Source organism: Emys orbicularis, chromosome 3 (assembly GCF_028017835.1).
Source record: "Emys orbicularis isolate rEmyOrb1 chromosome 3, rEmyOrb1.hap1, whole genome shotgun sequence".
NCBI classification, from domain to species: Eukaryota; Metazoa; Chordata; order Testudines; family Emydidae; genus Emys; species Emys orbicularis.
Genome location: NC_088685.1, coordinates 74,186,743 through 74,203,710, shown reverse-complemented (window position 1 = coordinate 74,203,710; position 16,968 = coordinate 74,186,743).

Below are 16,968 nucleotides of genomic sequence, written 5' to 3'. Positions count from 1 at the left end.
ATGGGATAAGAGGGAAGCTCCTCTCATGGATTGATAACAGGTTAAAAGATAAAAAACAAAGGGTAGGAATAAATGGTTGGTTTTCAGAATGGAGAGAGGTAAATAGTGGTGTCCCCGAGGGGTCTGTACTGGGATCAGTCCTATTCAACACATTCATAAATGATCTGGAAAAAGGGGTAAACAGCGAGGTGGCAAAATTTGCAGATGATACAAAACTACTCAAGATAGTTAAGTCCCAGGCAGACTGCAAGGAGCTACAAAAGGATCTCACAAAACTGAGTGACTGGGCAACAAAATGGCAGATGAAATTTAATGTTGATAAATGCAAAGTAATGCACACTGGAAAACACAATCCCAAATATACATATAAAATGATGGGGTCTAAATTAGCTGTTACCACTCAAGAAAGAGATCTTGGAATCATTGTGGATAATTCTCTTAAAACATCCACTCCATGTGCAGCAGTGGTTACAAAATCAAACAGAAGTTTGGGAATCATTAAGAAAGGGATAGATAAGAAGACAGAAAATATCATATATTTCCTCTATATAAATCCATGATACACCCACATCTTGAATGCTGCTGCGGATGTGGTTGCCCCATCTCAAAAAAGATATATTGGAATTCGAAAAGGTTCAGAAAAGTGCAACAAAAATGATTAGGGGTATGGAAGGCTTCCGTATGATGAGAGATGAATAAGACTGGGACTTTTCAGAATGGAAAAGAGTAGATTAAGGGGGGATATGATAGAGGTCTATAAAATCACGACTGGTGTGGAGAAAGTAAATAAGGAAGTGTTATATACTCCTTCTCATAACACAAGAACTAGGCGTCACCAAATGAAATTAATAGGCACCAGGTTTAAAACAAACAAAAGGAACTATTTCTTCACACAACACACAGTCAACCTGTGGAACTCCTTGCCAGAGAAAGTTGTGAAGGCCAAGAGTATAACAGGGTTCAAAAAAAGAACTAGATAAATTCATGGAGGATAGGTCCATCAATGGCTATTAGCCAGGATGGGAAGGGATGGTGTCCCTATCCTCTGTTTGCCAGAAGCTGGGAATGGGTGACAGGGGATGGATCACTTAAAATTGCCCTGTTCTGTTCAAGGAATATTCAAACTGCCCATTTGTACAAAACATACATGTACTGAAAATTAAAGAAACAAACCATCAGACGGATAAGTTGCGTTGCATTAAATGTTAAGAAACATGTATTTTCCACAGGAAGACAAGAAGAAATTTAGCCTTATTTGAATTTTGTATGTGAGACGTAAAAAGAAAAACTACAGATAGAGTCAGGATGTGTAACAAATCCCTAGTCAGCAGGACAGGAAACACTGAGCACTTTATCTCTCCTGCAGCCTACATGTCTATCCATTAGTGTTAATCTGCTACCTGCTTTGATGAACAGTACATCTGGAAAAGAAGCAACAGTAGGGTGACCAGATGTCCCGAATTTATAGAGACAGTCTGATCTTCGGGGCTTTGTCTTATATAGGCACCTATTACCCTGCAACTCCATTCCGATTTTTCACACTTGCTATCTGGTCACCCTAAGCAGCAGTAACACGCATCCACTTGCAGTTGAATTCCCTACACGCTTTAGGTCTTTTTATTACATTCCATAGGTCAGAGGTTTAGTTGCGTTTTTGTTTGTTTGTTTGTTTAATTCACATGTTCCCAAAGAGTCAGCACATAGTTTTTAAATTTGACGTCACGTCCATTTATCCCTACACATTCTTTTATCTCATGGGGAGAGGCATTGGTAATGCAGAATCCACTTCCTTGTCACTGTTGAGTTTCTTCATAATATAGTCCAAACTAAATGTCCCTCTCTGACTGCCTAGCCTTCAAAACCTTCAGTGGTTAAAAGGTGAAATACATCTGGGCTGATCAGATCTATTTATGAATCACATAGTGTATATAAATTTGAAATATTGAGTGTATAATATTAATGGTCATCTCTGAATGCCCCCTAGACTATCTGGTGTAGAAGAACTTGCCATACAGTTAAGTCACCTGAAAGGTACACTTCCCTTCAGTGTACAATAAGAACCCAGATGTGACCCATTATCTTCATATCACAAGATATTCATTTTAATACAACTATTATTAGGCAAAGAAATACACGATATCCTATACATTTGCTACAGCTAATTTGATTTACAGATATACTCAACTGAATTATTTAATTATTAAAACATATCTTATGTACACTGAATGTGCCAGTCCCATCAGATAAAATAATAAGATTAACATATTAAATGGTTTATTAATTGCATTTTACCACAGTTCAAATCTTTTTCCAATTTTGCAGTAGAGATGCAGTAGGATTAGTGATAGATCACGTATTTGCATTGCGCAAGGAGTTTTTGTTGTCTTAAGGTCATGCTGGATTGATCATTCATTCTTGACTCTCAAATAATGTCAGTAACAAAATGCATTCCCCCATCTCCCATGAGTCTCACAGGTGGGCAGACTTTGCCGCACAATGGGCCAGGAGAGAAAAGCAAACTGTTGGCTTCTTTAAGCACTCTCCCCCTTTCCCTCCTCATGGGCAATCAGCCTTCTTATAGACTTGCGGAAGGGGCTCTGTGGCTGATTGACTGGACAGAAGGGTGAAACATAAGCCTATTGGCTCCCACACACCCAAGAGAGAGTTTATAAACCCTTCCTGCTGCCTGTGGTGCCATTCCACATTTTGAGGAAAAGCTGAGGCTAGCATGTGTAGCCATGTAACAATCATAAGATAAAGGGGTAAGAAACTGATTCTGAAACACAAGAGACCTATAGGCCTAGACCTATAAGAATAGCTTAAGTATAAGGCATTATAGCCTTATAGGAGTAGTTGCTCAATAAGTTGCATACGTAAATAAACTAATAGTGACCTTAAAGTCACAAGATGGCACAAGGCTTTGTTTATTGTTTTGTAAAAAGCACAAGTGTTGCAAGAAAGCAATTTGTACCAGTTAGAGTATTTCTGGAAGGGAACATCAACAGATGTCTAATTGCAGGTAATCATAGTAATTCAATTGGTTTATATATTAATGAGTTTAAACTAATTGATATACTAACCTATAGGATAAGGACACTCCAATATTATGAGGGAAAGGAAGTTAAGATATGGTAAAAGAGGGAAGAGCTATGCACACATATTCAAGGGGAACATCGAGACCTATAAAACATCTGGTCTCAGGTACACCCACTGGAGTTCTTCATCAGCATGACAGAGTTGGCGTAGGATCTGTGTCAACTTTTAGAACTCTCCCCAAGGACAGAGAGAGTATATACATGTAATGGTGTCAGTTACTCTTACAGTGTTATATCGCTTTACTTAATCGGACTAATCATTGTCCTAATAAAACTTTTACAGTTACAGAAGGTCTTTCCTGAGCCTGAGTGTTGTTTGTCACTGCCATGCCCCATGGGGTTCCCAAAAGAGTAACTCTGATAATACTGGGCCTGATCTTGGAACAAGAACCAACCAAATTTCAGATTGATTATTAATTTAGTGCCCCCAATTAACAATCAATAGATCAGACAACACAGGTAAGCTGCAGAGGAGCCTATTATGGTAACAAATGGTTATGGGGCTCCCCAGCCCTTATGGGAAGGGGATCCCCAGGAGCATCAGTGACCAGTGAATTCCCAGCAAGGACAGGCTTGAAATCACCTGGGGTGCAGGAGAAGCAGGAATGGAGAGTATTTGTGGGGGTGTTGGCACAGCGGCTGGTTACCTAACACACAGCAGGACACAGAACTTTTCTTTTGGGGGAGCGGTGACATGAACCTCCCAGGGAGATGCAGAGGAGAATGGCTGTGAGAGTGGGTGTTGCCTCTGGTGGAGCTCTCTCTTTAGCCAACAGTGGGAGAGTGGGCCTTGGCAGAGCAGGGTGGTTGCATATGCTGGCTGAGCTCTTCACCCACTTTCCTCAGATCTATGTGGGGCAGGAAGGCGATGTGGAGGAGAGGAAGGGATTTCCCATGGGATGAAAACACTGACCTGTCAGGGGGCAGAAGGCTCCTTCTCAGGGAACTTGGTGGATGGCCCTGAAGCTATGGTGCCCATAAACTTTTGAGGATATGGGTCCTTTCATCAGGAAGAAGGTTACAGGTCAAACACCTTCGAATGCAACTGAAAGAGGGTGTGCATTGCAGGGGGCATGCAGTGTATTGAGTCCCAATCCATCAGTGAGATAGGCTTAAACAAGAGTGTGTGGGCGGCTTCATCCCCAATTGAGCTCAAAGGGATATGGGATTCCCACGAAAAGGTAGAACAGTGTGGGAAAGGTGTTCAGGAGGATTAAAGTGATCATATAAAGGGGTAGATTTGATAGACTGTTTCCAAATTTAAGTCCTTAGAAGGTTTACATCATAGAGTAAGAGCTAAGATTTAATAATAAACAATAAAAGTAATAGGGCATTCCAAGATAGCTACCCTGTAACTGTGGTAGCCTGAGGTGGGTGCCTGAGGTCCCTGGGGAATATCACTTGAGCCTTTTATGTGGCAAAATTTAATGAATGATGGGAAAGACCTAGCATAACAATCTCTTATTCTCCCCTTGCCCTGCTGTAAACATGGTGAGGTTTTATAGATTAGGAGCCATGCTGAGAACCTTTCTGGCTATTCTCGACACTCCTTATACTTTAATCTATTGGTTTTTATCTCAAGGGCCAAGTTATTTGCACAGACCAACCCCATGGATGCTCATGATTGTGCTCAGTCTCTAAGGTTCAGTACAGTGTCTGAGTGGAGGTGGTGGCCACATGGATAAAACATTTACTTTCAGCAAGACAGTACACAAACCTGCTGGACTGATTTAAGGTTGGCTAGCAGGTTAGAAAACAAAAGCCCCCCTCCGTAGGCTGGAGACTGAGTTAGATACAGAGGTAGGTATCTCTACTCACTAGGAGGGTTGGGGCATCCAGGAAGATTAGTTTGATCCACTTGGGATGGACATTTTGCACTTGGCAGTCAGCTGCCTCCTCAAGGATGGGCAGACCCAAATTTTTATTAAGAGCAAATCAAGAAATGAAGGATATGTTGAGTGTGGGACAATTCCTGAATGAGTTCAATAGCATTTCTTTCTGAAGGGAAGATTGGATGCCAGAGTCAGATCTGAGCTCATTTGGATGTATTGTGTGTGTGTGTGGGCGGGGGGGGGGGGGGGGGCATTGAGTCTGGGGTTTCCACCAAGTCAAGTGGAGGTGAATAGATTTCAGAGGGGATAGTAAAAGACCTAAGTCTCTGAGAGTTCTTTCCCATCCTAGTGGCAGTGAACTCAGGGATGAGATTAAGAGCAAAAACGAGAAGATTCTGAAGTAAAATCCAGGTGGTGATCCATGCTAGTAACTGCAGGTTCTTTAAGCACTGAGTACAAGGTGGGCAGATTTTGAGACTGGGCACTGTGAGTCAGCGAAGAGCTCATTCAGATGCAGCTAGACCTCTGGAACCTTGGTTCCTGACCAATTTTGTTTTAGTGCAAAATCAACTAATGCCATGCACATTCAGTTTTATATTCGTGGTGTTGAGGAATATGCTCAATTCCAGTTTATGGCAGGGGTGAACCCTCTCAGAACTTCACTTATTTCAGAGTCAGGTGTCATGGATATGCCCTGGGCTGGCATCATATGCTAGTTTGGGTCACTTACTGAGCAACACATTTTGCAGGAGGAGAAAAGGTTATCAGAACCTTGACAGCAGGATTTAGTTAGGTTGTTGAAGGGATGGTCTTGATCAGAGCTATTAAGGGGTCAGCAAGGGAGGTTTCAGATAGAGCTTTGGAGTTTAGGAATCTGCAATATGTTTTGGGGGAAGAGATCTGGCACCCTTTCTCCGAGAAGTGAGTCCTAGTACTACAAGAGTGGGGAGATTGGCCCAGTCTGGTGTAGCGTGAAGGCCGCTGGTGCCAGAGCACTCTTCACGGGGAATGGAGTACCTAAAAAAAGAGAGAATTTCAGTTCATGGTGACATCAATGAGTGAATATTCTTGAGGTTCCTCTGGTGAATTGGCTCCCATTTTTTCAGGATTTGAGTGGCTACATCCACAGCACAGCTTGGTATTGGAGCCCAGGAGTTCTGGCTGTCAGAGGTGGTATCCAAAATACATGGGAATGGAGATCCCCTGTCAGGGATGATAATTTACTGGTGTGACTATGTTAAACTCTTCCGCTATCTGTTCCTTCAGAATCAAGAGAATGGGTCACAGGAGTTGGCATCTTGATGTATATGCATGGTATTGTGCATGTTGCGCACAGGCAAGCAGCCAGTTCCCCTTGGAAGGGGGCTCTACACCACGTGGTACAGATTACAAAGGAAGGATGATCTGCAGTGGACGAGTTATTACTGGATACTTCACAGAGTGACGTGTTACTTAATAAATTTGCTGCCTAGTTAAGTCATTCCTGGTTCCTTGTCTTTCTTCTTGTGGTGTCTGGGACAAAGTGTATTCCTCTGTTTCTGGCTAGCAGGACAACTGTATTCAGTCCTCGAAGACAATGACCTGGTTATAGTAGTTCATGAGTTCTTTATCTCCATGCTGGGCTATTACAGTACATTTTGAGTTTCAATAAGAAATTACCAAGGAATCTACAGATGATCAAGTCTCTGGACTCTAAAAAGTCATTAATGGGACCAACCCATTATATATCTTACACTGATTCTCCTTCCAGAATGTGTCCCAATACCTAAGATTAGCCAACCCACTCAAATATGAGAGTCCTTGCATAGTGACAAAGTGGGAGAGTAGAATCTTTTCAACAGCTTTAAGTCTTTGGACCATGCTCTCAAAATTGATCAGGAAAAGCCAAACCCTTACATGCTTCACTTCATATTGTAAGACACCTTTTGGCCAAATTATTCCCAAAGTCCCTGCGCAGAAGGAAACAAAGCAGTGGGCTCAGAAGTAGAAACTAATAAACCAAAGAGTAGGATGAAGAATTGGCTGTCTCTTCTGGACAGCTCTTTCTGTAGCCTGATATACGGTTGCTAGATAGCCTGGTGATAGATAATTTAGAAGTGCTGATGAATAGGACAGAGAGGGAAAATGATGATATCATAATCATGACTTCAAAATGTTGACTTTGTAATGATGACCTTTCATTCTTGCCACTATTGATGGTTTTGGTAATACTGCATATTCCAGTGCTAGGTCTTTTTTTAGAGCAGAGATTAAGAATGATGCTAAAATGAATGGCATTTTAGGAAGATAAACATCCAGTAGGATAAAACCATTATGATAATTTCTATATGTGAGCTAACAGAATTAAACCCATAGCACCAGAAGTGAAAGGTTAGTGAACCAAAATATCTGGATCCCCAATGTATGGGAACTATTGTACTGTACAGACTTCCACACAACTAAAGTGCAAAATCACATTAACAGTTATGTTCCAGTATCCATGTACTATTGCATAACAATTGCAAATGAAAAGTCAATGGTTACTACATTGTGGTATTTTAGAAATTCTGTGATCTCTATTTCAGAACTGTAAGCAAATATTGAATTTTTAATGGCAACCATTGTCATTCTCAGAACCTTTCAAAGTTGCCTGAACAATTTCATAGTGCAGCTACATCACAGGGATTCTGCTAACATAATTGTATACGTTTTTAAATCCAGTAAATAAAGAGTGTAACCTTACACTCTTACTTTTATTACATTCTTTTTTTAAACATTTTTTTGCACAGTTCTGTTATTTAAGAATATATCCTCAAAGCCAGGAAGAGTTCCAAACTCACTATGAAGAAATGATTGTACTCCAATTGAAAAATGTATATATATTTGAAGTTCTGCACACTGCCACATGGAGGATAAATGAGGCTAATTAATCCTGGTATTTCTAAAAGTGAAAATACTCTAGAACATGAAAAGAATGGATTTAGCTAATTGATTTCCATGCTGGAGATACAATATTGGTCTTGTAGATACTTATTTTGTGGCAATATTACATAATCCCACCCTTTGCCTCTGAATACAGTAAATCCTTTTTCCTTTAAGGTTAGTGAGAGAAGCATGTACACTAACGTGTATTAATAAGATATGCATCTATTTATTTTTCTCTAAAATATAAGAATACCATTTAGACCTTTCATTTAGACCAGTACAGGGGTCTGGGACCAGTCCTAGTCAACATATTCATAAATGTTCTGGAAAAAAGGAGTAAACAGTGAGGTGGCAAAATTTGCAAATGATACAAAACTACTCAAGATAGTTAAGTCCCGGGCAGACTGTGAAGAGCTACAAAAGGATCTCTCAAAACTAGGTGACTGGGCAACAAAATGGCAGATGGAATTAAATGTTGATTAATGCAAAGTAATGCACAGTGGAAAATATAATTCCAACTATACATATAAAATGATGGGGTCTTAATTTGCGGTTACCACTTAAGAAAGATCTTGGAGTCATTGTGGATAGTTCTCTGAAAACATCCACTCAATGTGCAGTGGCAGTCTAAAAAGCAACCAGAATGTTGGGCATCATTAAAAAAGGGATAGACAATAAGACAGAAAATATTATATTGCCTCTATATAAATCCATGGAATTCCCACCTCTTGAATAATGTGTGCAGATGTGGTCTCCCCATCTCAAAAAAATATATTGGATTTGGAAAAGGTTCAGAAAAGGGCAACAAAAATGATTAGGGGTATGGAACGGCTTCCGTACGATGAGAGATGAATAAGACTGGGACTTTTCAGATTGGGAAAGAGACAACTAAGGGGGGATATGATAAAGGTCTATAAAATCATGACTGGTGTGGGAAAAGAAAATAAGGAAGTGTTATATACTCCTTCTCATAACACAAGAACTAGGCATCACCAAATGAAATTAATAGGCATCAGGCTTAAAACAAACAAAAGGAACTATTTCTTAACACAACACACAGTCAACCTGTGGAACTCTTTGCCAGGGGATGTTTTGAAGGCCAAGACTATAACAGGGTTCAGAAAAGAACTAGATACATTAATGGAGGCTAGGTCCACCAATGGCTATTAGGCAGGATGGGAAGGGATGGTGTCTCTAGCCTTTGTTTGCCAGAAGCTGGGAATGGGTGTTAGGAAATAGATCACGTGATGATTACCTGTTCTGTTCCTTCCATCTGGGGCACCTAGTATTGTTCCACTGTCGGAAGACTGGGCTAGATGGACCTTTGGTCTGACCGTCAGTATGGCCATTCTTATGTTTTTTAAATATTAGACATCTCCTAAGGCCAGATTCTTGGTTCTATTTTAGCCACTTTGCACTGTTCAGGAAATGACCAGATCACAGATGTAAATGGCAGTGGAGAATTCTCCTTGCAGAGGGAAACACCCCACTGCAGTAAAGCTCACAGTTCCCCTCACACCGAAACTGGGGACATGACAGGGTGTGTCAGAAGTGAGGAAGAGGTGGCACAGAACAGAATAGTTAAGTTTTCAGTCCCTAGGCTGTTATAACTTCTCCAGGCTAGGCAAAACAAAGTCAGCTAGCCACCATCAGTTTACCTCATTGGGGTGTTGTAACTAACTAATTATTTGTATAGCACTTTGGGGGAAAAAAGGGCCTGATTATCCATCACTATGCTCTGTGTGCAGTCATATACACCAGTGCAAAGGGATTGTGAATCATTTCCATTAATAATTCTACAGCCACTCTGTGAATTTTTCAGGGGCTCTTTCCCACCTCTCTACACATGAATGATCTTTTTAGTTTTGTGAAATTAAGAATATGAATAGGAGGAATTAACAGATGATTAAAATTTCTCATACAGTCAGTATAAGAGCCAGAGGAAGGCAGGAAATCAACGGTAGCAGGAAAAATAAACACCCTGAAGCATTTTATGTAGAAAACCTTTATAATTATCTAGAATCCAGTTTAAAAAAAGGGACCTTGCAAGAGATAAAAGACAAGGAGTGATAAAGCTATGAGGCAGTTAAAATGGTCTCATTTAAGTGAATATGGTGATATAAGACTCCAGTTTATTATGAAATGAGATGGTTAATCTCTCTTAGGATCCCCTCCTCCCCTCCTTTCCCTTGGAATAGACTATAGTCTCACCCCCACAGAGACATAAGTTGAGATATCCATAACCCCTCCATAAAGAATTGAGGCCTCAGCTCTGAAATAGAATTTGTACGCCAACATAAAACCCTAGCTGGCTGATTTCCAACATTTCAAGAAGCTTGAAGCTTTTGATCGGAATATAGCAGCACTGACTTATAGACAGCTAATGATTTGGTTTCCAGACAAACAAATCCATTTGGGAAATCGCAAACCAACCGTCTTTGAAAGGCTTCCCACAGTGCAGATCGCTATACCATGTCTAATGGAAAGGTCATCTCTTCAGAAAGGAGATACTGAAAACAGCAAGGACCATCTACCTTTTTGACTTCATATTATTCAGTTGAAATGGGCCACAAAACAAACTGAAGAAGATCACTTGGTTCAACTAAACTGTTGCATAGCCTGACTCCTTGACCTGATAGGGTGGGATATAGTTTTATCACATGCAGGAGCACAGAGCAGAGCAATGTTGGGTGTAAACATTCTCATCTAATTTATCTTTTACTGTGGCAGGAAACAGCAGTTCAAGCTGAATGAACTGACTAGCACAAGCATACTGCACAGCACAATATTTTCTTTAAGGTAGATCTGTGGACATAAAAAAAAATAAAAAAATCTGCCACCACGATTTTTACTGGGGACATTTAAAGTGTCCTCACCTCACTGGCACCCAGCCCATACCTCACTGCACCATATCTCAGAAATTTGTCAGAAAAGTGGTTTCTTTGCCAAGGCTAGAAAAAGAATGAATACTAAATTATCTACACATAGTCCAAGGTAACTTGCACCAGCAATCCCATTAAAATATGGTTTCCCGTATATTTCTGGTGCAAAAAGGTTTTTAAAAGTAGGGTTGCTTGTCACTGCATAAAATCAAAATGGACAACATTCCTGGAAATATAACATGCCTTAGCTTAAAACTCTGGTGCTGAAATGTTATTAGTCTTGGTTTGTGCAGTTTTTGTCAGTGTTACTGTCCTGTACCACAGATCATTTTTATTGGCTAAATCTTTCTTTGAGATAGCTAGCCAAATTCCAAATCACAGGAAATCATTTTTCTTAGGTATAATGAGGACGTTGCTCTCCTCTTATCTTTTAAAAAAATAGTTATCTAGAAGTTTTGGCATGCACAACTGTTTTTCCTGATCGTAATTCATGCAAAAATAATTCTCAATATTTCATTTTTATTTTTTCCTGTTTAAAAGTATTAGTTTTTACTGGTGAACAGAACAATTTTGTGCTGCAATTCTCTCTCTCCAACAAGGAAGTGCAATGAAAATGTACCTACTCTGATGAAAGTGCAAAATTTCTCTTGTGGGGTGTTGGGGCCAGTTTGTGCCTAGTCTTTGCATGTGCAGAAGGAAGAACAAATCAATGGACAAAAAGTTTTAAAATTCACAATTTAAATTAAAGTTTCATTTATATTTCAAATTTTGATAAGAAAAATGGGCACACATTTTGTCTTGCTTTTCAATCAATTATAAAAATCTAAATTGATGAAAAAAAGGGATGAGATTCTCATGACAATTTTTGCAAAAAAAAATGTATCTTATTGTTTGTGCCACTCTACCCTGCCCCTACACTCAGAACTCGAAAGGATCATGCAGCCTGCTCTAGTTGTCTATAGAGGTGGTACAACTCACCACTGAACCCCATATTGGGCAGTGCTCAGTTGTCACAGTTTAGGCCTTGTTCTTCAATTTTGTTTGTACAGTATGCCAAGTGTGTGTATTCTACATAGGTCAGACTATGTGAACTGAAAAGAAAAATCCTATTGACTTCAATGGGCTTTTGGATCTAGTCCCATCTGAACATGAGATTTAACATATAATATTGCCCTTTTGTTTTTCCCTCTTTATCCTCTATGTTTTCTGAAGACTTCATTCTGAAACCAGCACAGTGTAAAAACAGCTCCATCACAAGGTAATATTTTTCTTGGGAAGGGGGGAGTACAAGGGGAAAGAAGGTAGGCCCAGAAGAGGGACTATTAAGTTGATTTGCATAATTTAGATTTTCAGTATCCTGCTGGACATTAATGTTGAGTGACTAATTTCCAAGGAATAATTTATTCAACAAATTTCTCCCTCTTTATGCTTCCAAATTGTGCATAAACAGTCTTTATTCGAAATTCATGATTTTTTTAGTGACCAAATCTTGGTCCATTGGTTATTTTAATTATGAATACTATATCTGAATATACAGTTGGAAATTTGCACAATACGCATATCTAATTTACATACCATTATCAGTATTTTGTCTAACTATAGCTCACATAAGTAGATTATGTAATCCATATGTGATGTATTTCAAATTTCAATTTGACTGTAATATTCACAATTTGTGCTGGGTTGGTCAGTTATGTTAATTTTCCAATCAGAGCAGAGATTGCAAGTTGTGAATATTACAAGTAAACACACATCAAAAACTGCTCTCAGTGACTGATGAAGCATTTGAGGCACAACAATCTTTCTGGGAGTATTCACGCTAGCAGAGCTCAACCCTCAAGTGTTCACAGAAAGTTCATGTGAAAGAGCTATGGAATTGAAAGTGGCACACAGTCTCAGGCTTTCTTACAGTGGTATACAAATATCTGATATACATTCTAGGCTGTGCAAAGCCAAATACCTCTCACTGATAGGAGTAAATCACCGTCTGCATTCTTTAGATTCACAGACTTCCCTCCTCACCCCTTTGGGTTAGGTCATTTCAGCTAAGCACATGAGCCAAGAACACATGATCCTACTGACTAGTTCCCCCCTCCTCCACACCATTTCTTAAGGAGATACCAAGCGATGCTTGTTCCTCTGGTTCTACCTGGAGAGATCTGGCTCTCTTAAGAGGTTATTCAACCCTGCTTTTATACAAAGATTGCTTGAAGGCATAGTATTATTACTCATGAGCTATCCTCTCTTCCTCGGGGACTATGCAATCTTGTTTTGTATTGCTTAAGTGTAAGTTGGGAAGGGGGACATATATCTTTCAAGTTAAATGCTCGCATCGTTTGCTTATATTTTCCATATTTTACTTGAGACACATTTTAGTTTTATTGGTGGAGATAATATAGGAACTGGAGACTAAGTTAGCCAGATCCACACTTATGGCCTCATCAATAAATTGTGAACATTAGCTGATGATAGTTGGTTTAACAGTATCATTGTTTTAGCAACTTTTTGCATTCAGCTCCTTGGCTGTTATTGATTTCCTCTGCTGTTGTCAGCACTAGACATTAAGTCTTTGCTCTGCACTATTCTTCAAGGATCAATATGTAAGTTTCCCTATGGAATGATTTAAATATTTGGTTTAAGTTTTACCATGTAAGATGTGTAGGTGGCTTTGTGTTATAAAGTTATTCATTTTTTGTTCAGTGGTTTTTAATATAGATTATCTATCATTGCTGCAGTGACTGCCTCATGATGCTGGAACACTGAATACTGGAATCTTACTTTATGGCCTTCTGTTTTGCCTGGAAGTTTTTACATCTGTTCTTTGAATGAGTTACTGCATGCTAAAAATACGCTTTCCATATCTAATTTTGTTTTGCTGTTCTCCAAAAATTTGTCTGAACTGAACAGGGACTGAATCAATTTTTTGACTCTGAGAATGGGGAAAAAAATACTCCTTTGGCACAAACATCACGGTAAAATGTCATGTTCAGATAGAAAGTTCTGGACATGGTCAGTATAGTTTATTTAAAAAAAGAATACTTTTGTTTCCTTCAAACAAATTCTTGTTATTTTCCTAAAATAGTTTCCTGTGTGTCTATTATACATGTGGGAGTTGGGGCTGCTCAGTAGTCCCCTTCAGGGCCACACATGGTACTGCAGCTGCTCCCCATCTTAGTCTGCAAGGTTTGGCCACTACTTGGTGCAGGGTAGCCTGTGCTTTAAGCTTGGCATCAGTCTCTAAACAATCAAGAACTCGGCTGTCTGTGCCTTTAAACAAAGGGCAGGGGAAGCAAGCAAGCAAACAAACCTTCAACTGCAAGTGCTTAGTTGCAGTGCTTAGGGCAAGGCATTGGGTTCTGAGAAGCAACTTCTCTGTCCCAGTCTCGACCAGTTCCTCCCCTGAGCAAACACCAGAAAGCCTTCTTGTCTGGCCTGCTAGTTCTTGATTGGTCAATATTTCCTCCTGGCCCTGCTAGTCCTCTGGAGGTCTGTCTTGTTGTTGCTGGTCTGAGTGGTGCATGAGAAATCATGCTCTGCAGAGGCTGCCACTTTATAGATCTAAACAGTGGCCTCCTGGCGTGGCCTTTGTGGAGCAGGTTCAGATACGTTGGCTGTGTAGAGGTGGCTGTGGAGATGCCAGTTTGTCCATTTTCACCATCTGGATGTACAAGCATCCAGCTGAGGGACTTGAATCTAGAAGATCCTTTCCTGCAGGCCACAGCCTTATCAACAGAACATCCTCTCTGTTGAAGCTGCTATGAGCCTGTATAGCCTTTTCTGAGACTGGAGTCTACAGTGGCTTATAAACTTCTTAAGGCAGGGCCCATATCTTCTTTTATGCCAGCCTGAGTACTCTGCTGGCACTTGATAAAGAATCATTATAAGTCACTGTCTCTGTGCTGACCTAGTATCAGCACATAAGGCCTTCCTAAGTCCTGGCCTCATTTGCCTAACAGTGACTTCCTCTTTCTGATTTGTTATAAAAGGCACAATGGACTCATTTTTACGTAGAGTATCTGCTTCAACCTCCAGCAGTGAGTCTAGGGATGCAGTTATGAATGTGCCTTCCTGCCTATGTCAGAGATACTAAGAAACATGCTTGCAGTTATGACATGGCTTTCTTTGAATATGACTTTGCCAGCATTTTGTTCAAGAACAAAGAAAAGCCAAAATGTCTGCTGTGTCATACAGTGCTATTTAGTGAAAGCATGAAGCGTTACAAATATAAATGACACTTGGAAACCCTGCACATGGAAAACATAGGAAAACCAAGGTCACTTTTCCAGATTTGTAAAGAAGAACGTTAATGTCAACAATTGCAATTTAGGAAAGCCATGCCCATCTCTGGCCGACATCAAAAGAAATAATTTGAGGTGAGTTACCACAACACACAAGCCAAGAAGCCTCACAGAACTGGCAAGAGACTTTGATTTTGCCAGCCACAACTGGTATGGTGAATGTAATGTGTAGGGAAACCGAGGCAAAGAAATGCAAAGCCTTATCATTCTCCAACACCTCAGTGAAGCAAAGGATTGAGACAGCAACCTATCAGTAAACCATACTGGTGGGATGTATGAAAAACCACAGATGCTTTTGCTCTTCAAGCTGATGTGAGCACTGAGGATTGTGATGCACATTTCTTGGCTTTTGTGAAATACACATGGCAGAGTGCAGTTCTCAGAGACATTCTGTTCTGTCTCCCTCTTCCCAGACACAAGTAATGTTCAGTGTGCTACATGGCTACTTGCAAGACAAAAATATAGTGTGATTGCAAGGTGGTCTTTTGCACAGATGACGCTCCGTTTGTGGCAGGCCACAAAGCAGGTCTACATGCTTTGGTAAAGAAAGTTGCTCCATCTGCTGCACATCAACTACATGTGAACTACATCAAGACTCATCCTCTTCACACGTCTGTTTGCAAAACTGTGTGAGGAAATGGGGTCCGATCATGAAGTGTTATTGTTCCACACTAAATCTTGCTGGCTTTTGAGAGGAAAAGTACTGGGACGATTAGCGATCTGAGAGAGACGAGCTGCATGTCTATTCAATGGACTACAAAAAGTGAATTGATTGATTTTCTATGTCACCAAAGGAATATGTGCCTTCTTGCTTATGTCAGAGACATATTTGGGAAACTCAATGAATTCAATGCAGTTCTGCAAGAAAAGAACACCCACATCCTTCAGCTGAGTGATTGAATCACAGGATTCATGCAAAAAAATGTTCAAGCCTGATGCTATGGATTTGCCAGCAGCTGAAATCAAACAGCTCATTGAAGTTTCCTGTGATCAGTTCTTGTGAGGAATGTATGCTCAACTTTCGCTCCCAGAGTTCTGGTTCACTGTCAAGAATGACTATTCTGAAAACTCTCAACACATGCCATGAAATTGATGGTGCCATTCGTGAACACTTATTGGGTGAAGCTGGATTCAGTGCACTTTTGTCTATCAAGTCTCAGGCCTGGTCTACACTAGGAGATATGTCGAATTTACCACCGTTACATCAAATTAACTCTGCACCCGTGCACACCACGAAGCTATTTAGTTCGACATAGAGGTCTCTTAAATTCGACTTCTGTACTCCTCCCCAACGAGGGGAGTAGCGCTAAATTCGACATGGCCATGTTGAATTAGGCTAGGTGTGGATGGAAATCGACGGTAATAGCTCCGGGAACTATCCCACAGTGCACCACTCTGTTGACGCTCTGGACAGCAGTCCGAGCTCGGACGCTCTGACCAGCCACACAGGAAAAGCCCCGGGAAAATTTGAATTCCTTTTCCTGTCTGGGCAGTTTGAATCTCATTTCCTGTTTGGACATCGTGGCAAGCTCAGCAGCACTGGCAACGATGCAGAGCTCTCCAGCAGAGATGGCCATGCAATCTCAGAATAGAAAGAGGGCCCCAGCATGGACTGATCGGGAAGTCTTGGATCTGATCGCTATGTGGGGCGATGAGTCCGTGCTTTCCGAGCTGCGATCGAAAAGACGGAATGCAAAGATCTACGAGAAGATCTCTAAAGCCATGGCAGAGAGAGGATACAGCCGGGATGCAACGCAGTGCCGCGTGAAAATCAAGGAGCTGAGACAAGGCTACCAGAAGACCAAAGAGGCAAACGGACGCTCCGGATCCCAGCCCCAGACATCCCATTTCTACGAGGCACTGCATTCCATCCTAGGTGTGGCCGCCACCACTACCCCACCACTGACCGTGGACTCTGAGGATGGGATATTGTCGACGGCCGCTTCCTCGGACATGT